The following is a 15,255-nucleotide window of genomic DNA, read 5'->3' on the forward strand; positions in this document are numbered from 1 at the left end:
TTTCGACAGAAACAGAGCGCAGACAGTGAGTGCGTCGCTGTTGGCTCAATGTGGAATTTCTCAAATCCCGTGCTACAAAATTGGGCTGAAAACACTAAAGATTCAGACAAGTAGCAATGAAAGGCTTGCTTACAAACAAAGTCAAATTAAAAATGTGACGCACCCTAAAGACAATTCGTGCAGCTACTACCAGTAAAGAAAAAACACGTAGTACGCCTTCGCCATAGATAGAACAGCAGTCCGTTCGTGCCGCCTACCAGAAGAACGGGGCGGGTAAATGATGTCGAACACGAGAGAGAACAGCCTCGATGGCAATGCACAGAATATAGTTGCACGGAAGCTGAGGTAGGTTCGTATTTACAATGGACGTCAGAGACATTTGTCATTGCAAAGTATGTCCAAAAAGGAGACGCTCAACGCTGCCAAATATTTCGAGGCACCGAAAAGTCGTACGGATGTTTGGAGAGGCAGTTGACAGCATACCGTAGTTAATCGATGGCAAGATCTCATCGCCATGCTTAAATCAGGGCATGGGTTGAGAAAAAACCGGATCGAGCGATCGCTTAAATTCCCGTATTTTTAAAGCGATATTTCCAGCAAAAGTCTGTATGTGTGTGTCGCTAACCATAAGACGCCCCTTCAACAACTCCACTGAACACTGCAGGAACAATAAGTTTCTGGATATAACAAATCTATAAGTAAAACTTGCTTTTTGAGCTCTTTACTCGAAGATGAATCTGTAAAAAACACGATTTTTTCTATTTTCCGTCATAGAAACCTGTATAGTTCTATACGCGGCTTGCACTAGGCAACTGTTGAAAATTTCGTCAGGTAGTTAGTGTTTTCACACTGCTTACGCTAGTGAATTGTCAAGATTAGGGTAAATAAGCAACTGAAGTAGGGTAAAAGAGTAATCAAAGCGACGTAACGGAACGATTTGAAAATTATAGCAGGCTTAACGGGGTAGGGTAATGGAAGCTTGGATTTAGAACTCCAGGGAGCTTGTGTATTCGTTTCAAGATATATCGGAGAAGTCAAGTGATGTGCTCTGTCCAGACAATTTGTGTCTCTCTAAAGCGTTGCTATGGTAACCATGAGCATGCGGCCACCATTGGTTCTAATCCTAGCGTTGACAAATGCTTACTATGGTATATTGTTACCATCTCATTTTATAAGTGTGTCGGAGAAAAACCAGGTACCTCCAGCAAGGCTGCCGGTCGTATCCTCAAGGAAACAAACACGAAATGTAGTTCTGGCCCTAAGTGATACAGTAACGCCGTGGACTTTTTCGGGGTCACCTATATGGTAACATCTCACAGTTCAGATGATTCAATATACAAAAATTAAAAGCTGAAAATTAGCTGTTAGTTAAACGAAGAGTGCAAGATAATGTCGAATAACAATGTATGTATGTATGTATGCATGCGTAGAATTGGTCATGTGCGAGGAAGAAATCAACTTAGGTGTTCATAAGTAAGGTGAGTGGATCCGGTACATGTGTGGTGCTACCCGTTTCTATGCCAGTTCTATACAAGCAGCATCTCGGTTCTGAAAATTGATCATATTAAACAATGGGCAGCATCGACTAGCCATAACTGAATAATTCTATCATTTCCATTGCTATACATAATAATGAAAAGGCGGCCGACGGTACCCCTATATAAAGGGCATTATACAGGGTAGGCTAAAAGGTTGAACTACCGTAAGAAGAGTAAACCAAAGTTCACATTTCTTTCGTATAGCTTCTCGCAAAGTAATATCTCTACTTTTAATTACATACTTTGCTATTGAAATAGTTGCGTAGGACGAATAATTTTAGTGGGTTTCTGATGACTTTATTTGTCATTAGCTACGGGGTGTACATCATCACTACTACTACTACTACCACTACCAACGTACTATATTCTAAATATTTTGTGCTCTTAATTACACTCCAAATTTCTTATTGGGTAACGTCATATATATCAATAAAAATTCTACCGGCGCAGTAAGACCCCGATATATCAGTAATAAGCAACGATCATTTTAGTAAAGTGAAATTTGCCTATCGTGACCAGCTGCTAGCAACGCTTTCGGTGTTGCTTTTTTTTTTTACGATGTTACTTTTACCGACGACTATTGCCTTTCCTGTGGTTGTGGTCCTCGTTGACCTTTCCACGTGCTAAATGAGACGTGGACCAGATCCCTGCCTCGTCCAAATAAAGAGCCATTTCGGTTGGGAACGAACACTTGGACGACTGACGGGCGTGCAATTTTACGCGGATTAAGGTGAGTTTGTACACAGCTAAAAGCCGAAACGCCTGTTTTTCTTCTGAGGGCGCCGTTGAAAAACGAGAACTACGTCTTGTTAGCTAAGTGTTGAACGCCCCGAGGCACTTGGACCGAATGGCCATCCCTATAAACGCTTTCGAACGAACATAGGGGATCACTGCGTTTATTGTCGTCTCCTCTTGCCCTTAGCAATTGCAACAAGGCAAATCGATACAGAAGCGACAGCCGTTATGTTGAGCCAACAATAACGACGGTTCCGTACGATACAAAATGATATCTGATTCAAAATAAATTATGTTGTATAGCCATTTGTGGTGTTCTTATTTGCTACGCTTCTGGATAAACCCTGTCCCAGTTGGCTACTCAGTCGATTTTCTTCCTTACCGCCCCTTACGGGTATATATACTAGAATGTACAGAATAACGAGAAGAGAAAATCCCACAGGTCTGCATACTAATTATATACAGCGTTGCACATACATGAGCACTGACGTTTATACAATAGAGGTAACAAGTGTTTTGGCCTAGATGAGGAGTAAAGAGTACTACTCTTCACAATCGAAAAGTGAAGAGTTTGTATTGACGATTAAAGTAGATTTCAATATATATAACTCTAATGGAAATAATTAGCTCTATTATTAATTGGGTGCTTAAACTAGGGCAATATTCTTTCGTCCGAAATCGTCAGCTCCATCGGGTATATGCAGAATCGAATGTCTCCAGCCTCAGCTAAAATTTTTCAATTTTAATTTAGCTGCTTACAAGGTACAAGGAGCGTATATGAGTTCCACGTCGTCGACAGAGCGTCTCTGCCGCACATAGTACATAACCAGAATAAGTGGAGGGCTGTTCATTTTCTGGGGCGCGAGAACACTCGTGCAGAGATAGCCTGATACTTATATATTACTATGACTCGTATCTGCATCTTCGTTCTGGTACATAAATTGAGAGAATGACGGCGCAATCAAAGCCTCCGTCCAAGCTCGTTGAATTTTTCGCTGCTACCGCATAGGCACATTTCCTGCCAGAACTTCGGCAACGTTCTAGCTGATTTATACAATACCCCATAAACATAAAACAGAATCGTCTTTCAGTGGCTATAAAGACATGTATAGGTCATATTTACACAGATATATTAACTTCATTTCCTGGTTTATAGTTCTCATATTATTGAGAAGGGTCAGTCATATTCTCCGAAGTCGTTTTAGATCCATTTATATTTTTCAGTCGCTAGCTCAGTTCAGCTGGACTTACCGCGACTGTTTTACGTACGGGTTATATCAAATCCAAATTCAATCTGACAGAGATCGGGTTGGCTTAATCGAATTTTTTAAATTGCGTAACACTGAAATAATCACACTGATAACGTTCATAATTTTTTTTAATCCAACGTAATCTATTTCTTTTCACTTTGAGTTAAGTAAAAGCCAAACCAGATCCTATAAACTTCCTAAAAGCGTAATGTTCTCGCCGTCAAAAAACCCAGCCTGATCCCGTGTATCCAAAGGCTTTTGCTGCACGGAAGCTACGCCACCTTCCTATTTTACAAGGGATATAGTTATTTTTACAGCTTTAGTTATATCGTTTATTACGGTATGTGCGGATAGCGATTCTCGTAGTGTCTATTTCCTACAGTAACATTACCAAATCTTTCCGGAATCGTTGCTTTACTGAATACGTGAATTAACAACAGCTACGACGGTCAACTAGTAGGCAATAAAGCTATGTCACGAATGCAAAATTTTACCAACTTACCTTCGATGCCTGTTATTGCAGATTCTGTGCAAAACGGATTTTCATCCGAAAGCCCATCTACCGATGCTATAGGATTCTCCAAGTATATACATTTGGTAGACTAAATACCCGTTGGTAAAAACTGTTACATCGAACACTGTTTCTATTCAATATAATTCAAGCGTGAAAGCTCACAGAACCCAAAACGAGCTTTTTGGGGAATCGGCTTTTATGGCCCTCGCCAGCCGATCGATGAAAGAAAGAAAGAATTCGCTACCTTTGTGGTGAAGAACGACGCTAGAGACGTGGGTTGTATGAAAATCGTACCTACGATGGCAATAAAACACGTATGGCAAAAATAACAAGCGTGCTAGCTTCGATTGTTCGTGAAGGCCGCGCAACAATCCCGCTCTCCAATAATCAGTATACTCGGAAATAAGTTTGGTTACAAATCAGTTTAGCGTAAGTTTTGAGATATATATATATATATATATGAATGCAGCATTGGCAATGCTGTTGACGGCCATATTTGAAAGGGGAAACAGCGTAATAGACTCTGAACCACAAGGTCTTTCCTAAAAGCTATAGATGGCTCTTTTGAATTTGACTATATATGTATGTGTATATATATCCATATATATATATATATATACGTGTGACACGTCACAGCTAAGGTACGTTCAGAAGTGGAAAGACACGTGAAGGGGGTAGTCAGTCAACATGTGCACTCGGCGTTAGTATCTCTTTTATGCGTCGGTATGTGTTCCAGTGCATTCCATGCCAGTTTTTCGTTATCTGAACTGAGTCATAACCGAGTCACTTGGGCGAACGAAATGTAAATTATATGGAATTATTAATTTCCAGAGCTGTACCTCAAAACACTAATCGGATATTGTCTCTCACAATTTTCCAAGCACTTAAATCTGATCAGTGTAAATTGCATCAGACTACTTTGATTAGATAAGTCAGATTAAATTGCATACAATTGCGAAATGTGTATTACAACTCAGGAATCAGGATTCTGAATATTTGGGTTTTTTTTTTCTAGCGGACCGGAAAAAAACCACTTCGAAGAAGACGGTTAGCAGTCTTGACCAGCGAAGCTCGAGAGATGCAAGCGGTCCAGAATAACAATTCTAATTAATACAGTGAAAAAGATCGGAGCTATCAGGACCTGGGAATGATAATGGATAGTGGAAGAATTACGTTTCAATATAGAATAACACTTCCACGGGTCTATTAGTAGGCGTCTACCCTTAAATACCTTATTCGAACAATATGTGCTTTTCTGAAAGCGCCCGAATTGTACTTTTTTCAAATTTATCTTCTATGCGATGCTCGAAGGTAGCAATACTGCACTCGAATATGATTTCGATATGCAGGGTTTTCCCTATTGCGAACGATTAACAATCATATTCACAAAGTGCAGCATAATCTAAAAACATCATCTCATGACGAACATCGTGATCGAGTGACGGGTCGGTAATTTCGGAGGCCACATGCCCAGTCATAGAGAGAAGGTTACCTTCTACTATACAACGAGTTTTAGCTAAACCGCATGCGAACCGCTCTCCGATGTCTGATAAAGTTGAAGGCAATGTTTATTTTTGAATGAAGTGTTACAGTAGTGAAGCTATTACAAGGCATATGATCACCCATAACCTCGAATTTCGAGTAGAAGCTCAGAAGCGCTTTATTATAGAATAAACTGTGGAAATTAAAGAAAAAAACAGTTAGTATTTTTCGTTCATTTAATTTCATTCTTAATTAAATTCATAATGAAAAGGACACGTACGAAATTTTTCGTCGCTTCCGAATATCGCCGCCTCCCTAGCAGTAATGTTCATCTGCAGGTTTCAGGCTTGCAGGTTCGCTTGGGGATGATCAACTGGGAACAAAAAGCCATGCGCAAAGTGCCTCGAAGTAAGACAAAAATAGATGAGCAGATGAAGTCTCCTTTCCAAGCCATCGCAGACGAAACAATTCGTCTCTGCTGCCTTTTGCAAAAAGACAAATGGACAGCCTTGGAATGGAGCAATGCATTTTTTTATATACTTCTTCAGAACATTTGAAACTATGTTGTATTTTCGTAAGCTTCATTGAAATGACTTTACCAATTGATGGCTGTTCCTTCACACACCGTTCATTAGATATTTTCTTTTACCAGTTATGGGCAGGTGGGGTGCGAGAACTTTGGTTCAACAAAGGCATATAAAAACTTTTTCTTCGCAATATAAGCTCTGAGTTACTTCATATATATGCTATCACACTTCATGTGCGGGTCAAATGATGCTTCGACGTTAATATGACTTCAGTCGTGTCAGGTAATACATTTCATGTATACCATCTCTATAAGGTCATGAGGTTGCGAGAAGACACACGTTATACATATTATTTAGACTGTTTTTTTGAATTATTACGCTCTTTTAGAGAGGTTTATTATTCAATTATATATATATATATATATCTTTCAATAAAAGTCGCATTATATTAGGTAATTTAAACCTTTTCTTAGCCTCTTTTCAGATATTCCAAAGTGGCTATTTTGCATTAAGTGATCTAGTCACCCCACCTGTATCCTTCTCATCTTTTCAATTACAATTCTGCACAATTAAGTATTATCGTTTGAATTATGGGTTCATCATTTTATGATAGTGTAGATTACAAAAAAACACTATTTAGAAGCTAACATAGTTCCTCCTTTTTCAGATCAAATGGTTTATCTGAGACTTCGATGAAATTAGGTCTTCGCCTTTGTAAGACAAGTGCACTTGCGGCCAACGCTGAGTAAATATACTCCCTTTAAAGTGCATTTGGCTTATGAAACTCTTAGGCGCTACCATTATTCCAGTCAGAAGGCGGTAGGCATAAGGACACGCAATGGAACCCGAATAGGAAACAGGACAGCTGCTGGTAACAGATCGTAACTGACGAGCGCATTCGTGGTAAACATCGGCGCAAAAGAGTTGATGCACTCACTTAGACAACCACTCTGTTTGCCGCTAATCATCCTTGAAGTGAGATAACGTTCGTTTGCATAGCGAAGAAGAATCCGCTTTGAGTGTCACTAGAGTAGAAAAATGGCGGAATAAGCACTGAAATCCCTGCTGTGACGGAGTCAGATTATGCGACACATAACCAAGGTGGACGTCGAGAAAGATTGGTACGAACAACAGAAGTCCGTAAATCAACTGTGTGAAGGAGACGCATGAAGACATTCATATCGGCCGTCTATAACATATTTCTGAGTAGCTATGTGCAATCAATTTGGCAAGATGAGAGCTCTGCCACAAACGTTTTCTGTGAGATTTACGCAATCGTTAGATACATAATTTGTTTTCTTCAATTTAATATGAAAGCAGCGACTATTAATGGCACCTCACATTCTGTATTCCATTGCCTTAGCTTCAAGATATCGATTGGTGCTCTTGCGAGAACGCATTCTCACTCGGATATTCAACAGTAACCCTTTAATTTAGCGAGCAGCTAGTAGCAGACCCCTAACTCGACCTGATCGAGTGGCAGTTCAGTCTAGATTAGCGGTAGAGGTTGGATGATATGAGCTCTTTTACGATACCTTCAACGATGAGTACGAAGTATTCGAAAATATTCGCCTGTCTATTGAATATATGGTAATATACGGCTAGAAATCATGGCGGCTCTAAACTAAACAACGTAGGCTGCAGATCAACTATGGAACGATTTCGAAAATAATTTTATTGAGAAATCAGTTTACCTGCTCCAGATCTGAACGTTTTTTGACAGCCAAGAAAACTGATTTCCTGGACTCAATAGATTGGGTCTTTCCGCGAAAAGCGTTCACATTTTAATACACTTGAATCTTTTTGAAGTAGCTTAAATACAATGCTGTACGAACACCTAAAAGAATATTGCGACAGATTGAAGGACGTTTACTCGTTTTCGCTATCGGAATCGTTTCGACAAGGTTATGCATTGTTTCTACGATACCTTTGCTGAGCATTAAATGGAGTCTTCAAAGGTAGTCACACAACTATTAATACGCGAAAAAGCTCTTTCTTTAACTGAACTTTCTAGACATTTCTCAGCAGAAGGAAGTGGTAGATATCTCATTGTCGAAACGTTGCATTTCCTGTGAAATACGTCTCTCATACTAAATGGCCGCATTATTTGCCAATAGAAAGCGTAGGGCTGGCTAATCAACAACTATGGAAAGGCTGCATGCACAAAAAATACTGACCCAGATACAGGTTTGTATTTGTTCCATCCATCAGATTCCCATCTTAACACAGCATCTTCTCCTTTGCATGAGGGGCACCTGCGATACGAACTACACATTCCCATCTTTTGATTCTCAAGTACTTGCACTTTAAAATTTGAACATTTTATTGGACCCGTTTAATTAATTACAAAGGGTTGCAAATGAATACTTTATATAACCCATTTTGTAAACATGTACAGTTACATATATTCGGTCCTTGAGCTGATAGTGTAACATGTGAATATTCATCATCATAATGACACTCGATTCATTAGTTCAGACGTCAGTTGGGCAAACAGGAAGACCACATCTTCAAACGAATAGCAAGTAAATATGTCTGTGTTTGCCTATTTGTATACCGGTACGGGTACGTATGGATATTGGGCTCTAACCGCAACAGGCCACCAAAGCCATAAAAAGAACTTATCTGAGTAACTCTTGAAGCCAAAGGGAACGTTCATCTGTTAGCAAGTTTCTTCTCTATAAGCTTGCCTTAAAATGATCAGGTCATAAAGTTGTTTCTGGAGGCTGGCTGGCTGGCTGGCTGACTGACTGGACTATCACTAGGTGGTAGGTATAAGAACAGGAAATCTGAAAAAAGCATTCAATTTTAGGTTGGATTGAGGATTTAGTGAGCTTCTTGGTATTGCTTATTTATACAAAGCTTGGCTATGTTGGTCAAGTTAGCCATGTACCAGAAATTCAATAAGGCATCGAAAGTAGATAATAAAAGGTTTGTTTTGGAAATGTATATTTCCACGTTTTTTTTTTATTGCACATACATAATATATTTGATTTATATATGCTATGTATAGGAGCTATGTTTGTTGAGCGTTAGTTTGGCAGATCAATGTAGGACCTCAATAGAAAAATGCATCTATTAGCTAGAAGATTATAGAGGTTTTTGCTTCCCTGTTGCCATGCGATAGAGTACATTTAGTCGAGCAACAGCGATAAAAGAAAACTGGCCTTATGCTGTGAATATGAACAATTCCCAGCTGGTGGCCGAAAGTATGCTGTATAGGTCTTCCAAAAACGTTTCTCTTTAGAAACGTTGTTGGAACGTTGCATCCTGCACACATACATGGCGGTATACAGCTACGTAAATGTATATAGCGTCCAAAACTGTGAGCTCCTAATCAGTTCTTCAAGGCAAAGGTCAGGCCTAAGTATAGCTCAGCCGATGGTCGTGACGAAAATAAGTTTTTTCGTTACGACCATCGGCTGAGCTTTAGATACCCAAAATGTTACCGATGCTTTGCATGAAACTATTCCATATAATATATGAACTATTGCAAAATGTACATTTATTAACGACAATTAATCTGTATCGCACGAAATCGGAGACGTATAGGTACCAACATATAGAGCATATGCAGACGCTAGTATAGAATGCCCCGATGGAAAATAGATATAAGACAAAAAGGGCAGAAATAGATACAAAAAAGGAAAAACAATACGAAGCATTGAAAGAAAATTCATCCATGTACGCCTGCACGACGGTAGAGAGCCAATATTACCGCAAAAAGTAAAATACGAGGAAGATCGTATCTTCTTTCGGCAAAGTAGTCACTTGCCGCGCGTGCCCACAAAAGTAGCCATCTTGCTAGGAATAATGTACGTTTATTCGGGGTTGAACGCCACTTATGAAACATCATACCCGCAGTATTTAGAAACCCTAAACTTTCTCAGAAACGACTAAATATACCTGACATGTAGGGACTGGCGGCGTCTCTGTGAGCGACGATATTAGCTATGATACTGTAACGTCATAGTAACTTAACTTGTTAGACAACAAATATTTTGTACCCAAATTGGCATACTTCTGCTAGGTATGCTAAAGTCGTTGCTCTGTCTTGCTAAGTTGTACTTAAAATAATAAGTAAATTGTTTTATCGATTACCTGAGCTTGCTGCCTATTTAAGCACACTTCGGTAATGTTTTTTTAACTACCTAAGAGCTTAAGAGAATAGGTATTTCACTGGTAGTTTTGAACTTGATTTTTACATCATTTTAGAAAGTAGTGTATTATTGGTCCGTTTATCATAGATGTGAGAATGTTAAAAATTGGGCAAAGAACCCGGACATCCTGGTGAGACCCACTATATAAACCGTATAGATTTAGAATGGTATGATATAGCCCACCATACCAAAATATGTATAAATAATAAAGACAGACGATCAAACCCAGATGAATGTTATACTGTTTTGCAAATATTAAATGAGTGATGCTGTTTTCTAGATTATCTACGCAAAGAGCATTAGTATTTGGAAGTTGAAGTTCGCAATGACTTCATATAGATTCGCGCGCAGACCAACGTTCGCCCGAACGTGAAACTGTGAAAATATTGGAGATTTGCTATGCAACTGCCGACCGCGCGTCTATCGGCAGCCATCATTACTGCCGCCTGATGAAATTATTCATCATATTATTTCTACTGAATTAAAAAAACATGCTGGAAGCGATTGGAGAGCGGTGCAGTCAGTTCCTTCGTCACTGTTTTCGGCTTCGACAAAGTACCTCATCTCTCACTTCCAGCAGATCGCTTAATAAAACATGCTAATAAATCCAGGAACCTAATTGGTCTGCATGAATTATAATAGCCCTATGAACCGAGGTAAAAATTAAATTGAAAGCGTTGACGCAAACATTGTCTGGTATTTTTAGAAAATTAACCGGACCTTTCCTGACTTTCGATAAGACAATTTCTCTATCAGAAGATCAGATCCACTATACCTAGACTAGAATGTATTTTTATAAGTAAGACAATAAAGGATCCACGCGACAGATACGCCAAAACCAAAGGGCAACCGCGCCTATCGACGATGAACAAACGGGAATGAACGGGGGGCTTTGAGTCAGAGCAATGAAAGAAGGTACTGAATGGTGACCTTTTTACAGGGTGGTCGAAGTCTGCACATGGGTGTACGCTGAAAAGTCAAAATGGTATTGGCAGTAGCGATTCGGCCGGCTAAGATGAGCGCATTGAGCCGGCGATAGAAGATTTTCGTCGGACGTATAAGTGCGTCTTTTTTCGAAGTTCGTGTAGCATTCAAATTCTCTCAATGTTACCCCTTTGAATGTTCAAAAGAGATTCAGCTAGAGGCAGACAACGGCGAACATAAAAGCACGCTTTTCATACGTTCGTCGACGTCGATAGCGGTTAAAGTTTCCCACTATCTGAGACGAGGCGCACATTATCCAGTGGTTTTATCCCGGTCCAGCGTGTATCGGCCCGTAAAGAGTCTACATTTTCTATACAAAATATAGTAACGAATCACGACATGGCAGATATGGACATTGATTCACATACATTATATTCTACGTGTTGCATACGTGGACTTTTCGCGGCTTCACGTCAACATCTTCCCAACTGCGATGCAAATTGTTACAGCGATCAAGGATTTACGGGTAGAGTACACAAGAAGAGAACTGCCAGCAAGCTTCACTTAGGCTAATATCGACCTCAGCAGTTTTGAAGAATCAATGGGCATCTGCCAAGCTATATAGACCAAGGGTTAATTATAACAAACAAAACTTGCGTTTGTAGCCTTTTGAAATAGGCATTTTTCGTTTAATTTCGAAGACGCTGAATAGGAGTATACTCCGAAAAAGTCGTGTGTAGCTCAAATGAAACAATAGTCTATATATTTAGTTATACATTAAGCCCCACGTCGGTTACACCATCTGTATATACAAGTCTAACTGGGGCTCTATCTATGTTGTGGGTCTATTATCCACAGCCCCCAGTCACTACCTATATAGGGCAACGTCTCGTGTTGTAACTGTTAACTTTGTTGGTAACTCAAATGGCTCTTTTGGATACCAAAACAACGACTTTCTTTAGACGCCCACTCTCCGAAGAGTATTCAAAAGCACCACAACATCTCATGCACAACGCTCTATTTTCATTCCATTTCATACCAGCGATCTTTTTGTGGGTAGCTAGAATCGCTGGGCAACAGGCTTAACATTGTTCCTCTATCTTTTCGACGTCTATTACGGTACATAAGGTATCCGAGGTTTTCTTAACTTCTATCGCATTTGACCTTGGGATACAGAAAATGTAAGAGTCTCTTCTGAGAAAGAGAGAAAGACTGTTCACAATATTTTATTATTTTGATTCCAGAAACCAACCAACATATTATTGTCTAATGTCCCTGTTTTGTCTAATTTACGTTACTCTCGCAAAGATCACCTGTGCCATTTATCTTCGAGGATTGCTCACATCGTACCTACTTTTGCTAGGACAAATATGATGTGTTGAATAGCTTTACTTACATTTCGTTCAGACGTAATAGATACTCTCACGTCTAAGGTCGGCTGAAATGATACACCTATTCTTATGTATTTAAATCTACTACGTTAACTACTTAATATTACCGCATATTCGTAAAATAACAAATATCATCTGCCGCGTGCGTGCACTATTTTTGAGCTATCCTCCTAGGAGTTAGAATAAAACTTAGGCCGACATGTTGATATCGACCTAAGCGTAACGTACATCTGTTGGTCGTTACCTCTTTTTTCACCAAAATACGAAGATTATGAAAATCTGGACCTACTCAAATACGGCGAGAAGAGCAATCGTTGATCAATTTTAAAATTGGATGTAAATTAAAGTACGCTATTAAGCTGCTTTATGAACTACCCATTCCAGCTAGAGGAATATATGTACGTTCTATTTTTCCAAACGTCTCGAGTGTTTGTTTGGGCAAAATTTTAGTTATGAATCTCTTTTTTGTTCGAAGTTGCTCGGCAAAAGGACGTTGCAGCGACACACTGGGCACTTACACACGACCGACCTCAATACGTTCTTAACTTTACCCTCATTCAGTTTATGTATGGAGTTTGACCAAGGAAACGACCATTGCAAACTATCAAATAGCAGTAGTTGGATTTTTGCCTTAAGGCTCGATGTCCTTAAAAAAATCTTTGTTATTCTTGTCATTATGTCATTGTACAATAGTGAAATACGTATCGAATGAGAACAACAAATGTGCAATGGCAAAAGACGAGGCAAAATTTCCCTCAGGAAATTGAGATTTGACTAATGGATAGAGAAAAACACAACGCCTTTCTATACTGGGTCATACTGGAGGAGGTGTTGCAAAAAGGAGGCAAACGACAGAACAAAATGTAACAGCCTATCATGGATGAGCTGAAGTGGTCCATTTTCAACATGTCAGACACCTAGCATAGTTAAAGCAAACGTCCACCAGCCAACATCGTACTCTCGAGCAGAAAGTATATTAGACGAATCCATTCTATATAGAAGTTGATTGAAAGCCGTTTCAGATTTTACACGTAGATGCTTTGCTATGGTTAGCTAACGAAGAACGAAGGTAGTAGCACGATTTTCTCTGTTGTTCAATAGGTCTTCATTCTTCGTTCATTTTAAGTCGCCAAAAAGCTTCCTAGTATATCGTTGCAAGACCAATAGTCGTGTTCGTTGAGTTTGCAGTCATTATTGTGATATTTTGTCAAGTTGTCGGTAGATGCGTGACCTTTTTTTTTGAGATATAAAAAGACAGACGTTTCCCTAGGGCCCATCTTAAAGCGGACGAAGAAAGGTTAAGGTAACTATTGCACTGACTGAGAGACGCTTGATCCAAAAAAAATTCGATTTCATATTGGGATGGAACAGGAAAAATGAGAACGGCATCATTCGTTCTCTGTAAACAAATGAAAATCTGTATTTGATGTCCAAATGCCTGCGCTGTCCCTACTGTTTTTTGGCCATAAAATCATAAATCTGAGTACTCTGAGCCTCTCTTGCCCTGACTTTATTTATGAATGGTATTGAATTTAACCACACAAAGGATTCATAACGAGTTTCTCTAGGCAACTAATTGACATCCGGGAATGCTAACCTCCCAGACTTCTGTGCATACTGCTGCGTCACAACGTCGCTGTTTTTTTTTTTCTTTCTATATCTTACGTATTCTTCATGCTATCACTTATTTTTTTTATCAGTCCTGATTTGACATTTAGCTTGTATTCCGCGACGCCAGAGAATCGCTCAGGTATTCAACGTTTTAAACATTTCTTATTGTTTTAAACTCTACCATCGACCGTCGACTCGACGCATAACGGCGAACAGCGAAGGCTTCGGCAACTGCGCAATCTCGTAATTTTCGAAATCCTTGCTTGGAGTTTTAGGCGCTTCTGTCGAGGACGGGCTGAAGGTCGTCTCGTCTGTGCGGCGCCAATTTTGCGCTCAGAGTCCAGCATCACCCCATTGAATTTCGCTACAACCCCGTGATAAGGAAATTTGAGCTAATTCAATACGGCATTTGCATTAGAAAAGAGATCGGTCGCATGCCGCTCCGGCTCGATTGTTCGCCACACCTCATGCATCGTTGTAAAAAACACCTTCATATGAATTTCTTTATAATTGTACAGATTGAATGAACTCAATGAAAGGCCGACCGAAACACACGACCTATTAAAACAAGGGAATTGTGCGGATGAGTCCTTTATTCATGCATTATTGCCACGCAGTATATAGTTATATATTTTAGTAAATTCTCTATATACTATAAGGTTTATAGGCAAGCACGCACTAAATAAACCTGGGCACGAAATTGGTGCTGTTTGCGTCAAAATAACTATTATAGGCGTCTGTGGGCAAGTAAAATCCTAATTTATCAAGGTACTTGCAGTGCAGCTCATTGTTGAACGGGTCTGTAAGAAGGGTATCAGTAAAATATTAGAAATCGTTGTAGTTATCTACGAACGTTGCCTTTGTCCCAGCTATTGAAAACTATGATCATCTCGATATAAAATGCCCAGTCCGATCCACCATGCAATTATGGGAACAATTTGGACAAGCAGGAAGAAAGTGGCGCCGCTATCTTTTTATAAATCGCTGCGTGTATTCGTCCTGCAGTTGTGCTTGTTCAGGCTTGACGGCCACAGAAATGAGACTTTAGGCTTTCTGCTTTTATTTTTAATAAAAATAATAATTTTAATTAAAAAGGGTTTAATCACACGATCAACATATGTTT

General features: G+C 39.5%; 1 long non-coding RNA gene across 2 annotated transcripts in view; it reads left to right on the plus strand.

Moving 5' to 3' along the window:
• The first annotated feature begins 1,022 nt into the window (after positions 1-1,022).
• LOC111251641 (uncharacterized) overlaps positions 1,023-15,255 on the plus strand; it is a 76,433-nt gene continuing 62,200 nt past the window's right edge. Inside the window, exons 1-2 of one of the 2 annotated variants that reach the window (XR_015319354.1) lie at positions 1,023-1,305; positions 6,714-7,167. This is a non-coding gene — a long non-coding RNA (uncharacterized LOC111251641). The remainder of the gene's footprint in view (positions 1,306-6,713; positions 7,168-15,255) is intronic. The other variant, XR_015319353.1, reaches the window with a different exon arrangement.

This window comes from Varroa destructor, unplaced genomic scaffold (genome assembly GCF_002443255.2).
Source record: "Varroa destructor unplaced genomic scaffold, Vdes_3.0 BEIS01000001.1, whole genome shotgun sequence".
NCBI lineage: Eukaryota > Metazoa > Arthropoda > Arachnida > Mesostigmata > Varroidae > Varroa > Varroa destructor.